Raw genomic sequence first — 4,548 nt, forward strand, 5'->3', positions numbered from 1 at the left:
ATCTTTATGCCAAAGAGTGACTGCTGAGTTTGATCTACCAACCTTGAGGCTAGCAGCCCAACACCTAATACAGCATCACCAGAGCTCCTTAATGTCCCTCCACCAATAACAGAAAAAGCATCCTCAGTCAAAGTCTTAATTCCTTTCTTTTACTCTATTACAATTGACAACAGCGTGTTTCCTACTACTGAGGGTTAACTTCCAATCTAGCTGTCCTCCTTCAGCCCTGACTTCTCAGGGACCTCCCGTTATCAGATCCACTTCCCTCCATACTATGTCCTGCTCACGTTTAAATATTTTCAGACCCCTTTAATGCTTATAAAATGCTCTCCTCAACCTCAGGTGCCCCTTCAGCTGCTGCCACCCTCTTTCCTATTTCCTCTTCAAGCAGAACACTGCTGGCAAGTGAGTTATATATTCACCATACCCACTTTCTCATCTCTCACTCATCAAAATGTGATTAACCTCTGTCCTCACCATTCTACCAAATGATTCTCTCCTGAAATTACACAGACTAAGCTAATCATCACTATGACACAGTCTCTCTTCCCAACTTGCTTCACCCTGCAGTTGTGCACTTTGAGATGATCGGCAGGCTCCGCAAACTCAACATGTGCAGAAGTAAGTCCCCTTTGCCCCTCTGACCTTGTTCCTCTCCTGTGTCCCATCTCTGAGGACGGCGTCATCACTCAAGTGCCCTTGGAGCTAAAACGCTTAGCTGTCTTCTCTGAGCCGGTCCTCTCCCTCACTCTCCGGCCTTGATCACTCTCTAAGAGCCTGGTATCAGCGACTGATTCTACTGGCTGATACCAGGCCCACCAACTTCACACCACCTGCATGTCTCTAACCGAAGGCCAGGTAGCAGTACCTCTCATCTGCTGGTAGGCGCTCTCACCTAGGTTCTTATAGATTAATGTGTCTCGCAATATGTCTTGCCCGAAACTATCACCTAAAAGGTCTTTACTTAATTAAACTCTTTACATTCAAGCTCTTATTTTTTTTCTCAGGAAAAATCCCAAATCTCCTGTTGTGGATTATAAAGACCTTCTGTGCTCAGGTGTATGTGTTTCTCTGGTCTGACTTCTCATCATTCCCTCCTTTGTACCTGCTCTGATTTCCAGTCATGTAACCAGGCTTTTCTCTGCCACTTCTAGGTTATCACTCTGCCTGGTTTTAATCCCTTCTTTCCCTACAACCTAATTTTTCTCCCCAGCACCTACCGATCCTCTATGTCCTAACTAAGGTAAACTTCACTCACAATGAAAATCTTAGTCAGTCACCTCTCTGAAGTCCTCTTGCATTCTGTACCTGATATATCATTAAAAATTTTACATGCTTTTACCTCTTAAAGTGATATCCATATCTGCGTTGTTTGTGTCTGGCACATATTGGCGCTCAATAAGTCGTTGTTGAACAAGTCGGTGACTGAAAGCATGTACTCAAAGGGACACAAATCGAGCCGGCCAAGGGGAATATAAGCCCCCTGTGGGAAGACATAGCTCAAGAATAAGCATATAGTTCACGTAAAAATGTGCATGAATGTTCCACTGACTTGGAAAGGATAAAATTGAATCCTTAGATAGAAGGGGCATACGTCTATAGAGTTTTTCATTTATATCCTTTTACAAATTGTAGTATCAACACCAAATGCAGATAGGAAAAAATACAGGAGAGCTATTCGTCGCTTCTGAACAAAGCTGTGTTCTCTACAATACAAAATTCTATGAAGTAACAGGCATTTTATACAATGAGTCAATGAATATAAGAATGTGAATACATCTGTAAAAAAACAAAGTCATTTAAGGGTGGTATCTAACATCCTTCAAATATACAACAGGAAACAACATCACCATCATTGGCATCAGCTGCCCAAGGCCAATTCCTACGAGGCTGAGGTCAGGCCAGTCACATCCTCCAAGCTTCCTACCAATTCTGACGGCAAGTGTCCTTCCCAAAGCATTCTCTCCTCCTCTCCTGGGTCCTAGAATTCATTGCAGTGGCCAAACAGAACTCACTGGCAATGCTTACAAGTGTGGTTGTTATTAGTGAAATGTACAGGTCACAATTCAGAGACACTTGTTCAGTCAGGACAGTTTCTTCTCATGGGCCTGCCCTTTGTCCTGCTCAGGCAATGTTATAAAGCTATTTAGGGTTGCCAATAAATGTCCATAGGGGATACTACTCTTCTGTAGTCCTCAGCCTGAAGGCATTTAGCTCCATCGCCATAGGTCAGCAAAACCCAACTCCCACTTAAGTGCCCAGAGACACCTCACTCCTAAAGCCAGCCTCCTGCCCCACAGAACTCAGCCTTACCTGCTCTGTGGCTGGGAGGTCCACACCTCTGTCTCACATTCTGGCCTCTGGTTCTGCTGTCTCGGCCCTTCCGCCACTCCTTTGATGTCAACACTTGGATTGAGTTTCAAAGTGCGGGGATCTCAGGATCCAAAGGACACACTCGAGCTCTTAATGGTAATGAGCGCCTCTTCCTGTTTTTGAGATGGCTCATTTATCCTGGACGATGGAAATCACAATTAACCCTGTTAACAATCACTCACAGCTGATGCAGGCAGCGCCTTCCCTTCCCTTTTCACTCACACCCATCAGGAAAATGATGCTTTTCTGCTGGGAGTAACCAAGGCTATGACTAGAGGAGCCACCGGACCCTGGTGGCACAGGGGTTACACATGGGGCTGCTAACCACAAGGCCAGCAGTTGAGGCTCTCTACTCCTGTAAGGGGTTACAATCACAGAAACCCACGGGGGCATTTCTCCCCTGTTCTATAAGGTCATGATGAGTCAGAATACACTCGATGGCAGTGAGTTTGGATTGAGAGGAGACACATAAAATAATGAACTACATTGCAGGTACGGACTGCTCTGATGAAATTATAATAGACTATCCTGAACAAACTGGGGGGGATGTAAAACAAATATCCAAATCACCAGAAAGACTGGACTTTCTGCTCTGATTAAGACTATGCCTCAACCCCACCCTGAGAACAACTCTCAGCCAAACAGTTGATAGGCCTATAAAATGGAAAATAACACTCATGAGGAACATACTCCTGAGAACAATCAAACACACCAGACCAAAAGGTAACATTTTCTGTGCTAGTCTTGGTAAACTAGAGAAAGAAATCCATAGACACCCATATGTATATAATAAAGAGGCTTATATATAAGAGCAATTGAATATTGGGAAACTCCCAACCCAGTCCAGATCAAGTCCATAACTCCAATATTAGCCCATATGTCTAATACCAATCTATAAACTCCTCTTAAGACTCATGAAATATATGCAATGATGCTGAATGCAGGAGGATCACAGGCCAGTGGGTTGGAAGTCTTGTGGACCCAGTGGCATTGTAAGCATCTCAGCATGGAGGCAGTCAATATTGGCTTGGCATTCCTAGCACAGCAGTAGATCCAAAGAGTGATACTCTCAAAGCTGTGTTTGGGGGAACACCCATTTTGGCTCTCTTTTCCACTTCTTTTCATCTTTCTTGCCACACTCACTTTTCTCATATCTGTGCTCCAAAGTGCATGAGGATTCACATGTCAACTTGAATTGGAGCAAATATTCAACCTTTCCATTATCACTCATTTTGGTGTCCACCTGAATCACAACTGCCAAGAATGACAAGCTCTAATTTCAGACAAGTTTTAATAGAATAATGGTAGGCTGTCAAGCAACGACTTTTCTTACAGAATTACAAGTATATCATTACAAATTAAAGGAGGATTGAAATATGAGAGCTTAGAAAATGAAGCCATATTAATATTGAGTCAGTATATGAAGTCATTGAGGACAAAGGAAGGCTCAAAGGGTCAAATTGCAGAAATAACTGTCATTTAGCTGTTTATCATCAATGGGTGGAACATTTGGTAGATGGAGTAGGTCTCAAATATCTTAGTCATTTTGGTGTTGAATAAATGAAGCTTTCTATTTCATCAAAGAAAATAGAAACTAATGTAAACAAAGATAGTGAAAATGGAAAGCTTGAATATTTGCAGGAAAGTTATCTTTAGATGTTTCAGCCATATATGATATACAATTTACTATTTTTAATTACTGACCATAACTCATTGTCTATAATTTGTTTCCCTCTTTTTCTTAAAATTTCTAATAATGTTTATATTTCTCTGAGAATATAACAATAGAAACATCTTCTACTTTTTAGACTAAAATCCCCAAAAGACCAAAACAAACTAAAAGTCACACACAGCAAACAGTCAATGCTGATTCATTAAGGTCATAAGGGACAGGGTGGCTTGTGAGTTCCAGACTATAACTCTTTAAGGGGGCAGAGTCCCATCTATCACCCATGGAGCAGCTGCTGGTTTCAAGCTGTTTACCTTGTAATTAGCAGGCCCAACAAATATCCATTATGCCACCAGGACTCCTTTTTAGGACCAGAGGATTTCTTAATTTTAAACCAGTAATTGTCCCCTGTGTTAGACCAGGTTGACTAGAAAAACAAACCCAGAGACACTCATATGTGTGTAAGAGAGAGTTTTATTAAGAAAATGGCATTCTGTGATGCTCAC

The sequence above is a fragment of the Tenrec ecaudatus genome, chromosome 3 (genome assembly GCF_050624435.1).
Source record: "Tenrec ecaudatus isolate mTenEca1 chromosome 3, mTenEca1.hap1, whole genome shotgun sequence".
NCBI lineage: Eukaryota > Metazoa > Chordata > Mammalia > Afrosoricida > Tenrecidae > Tenrec > Tenrec ecaudatus.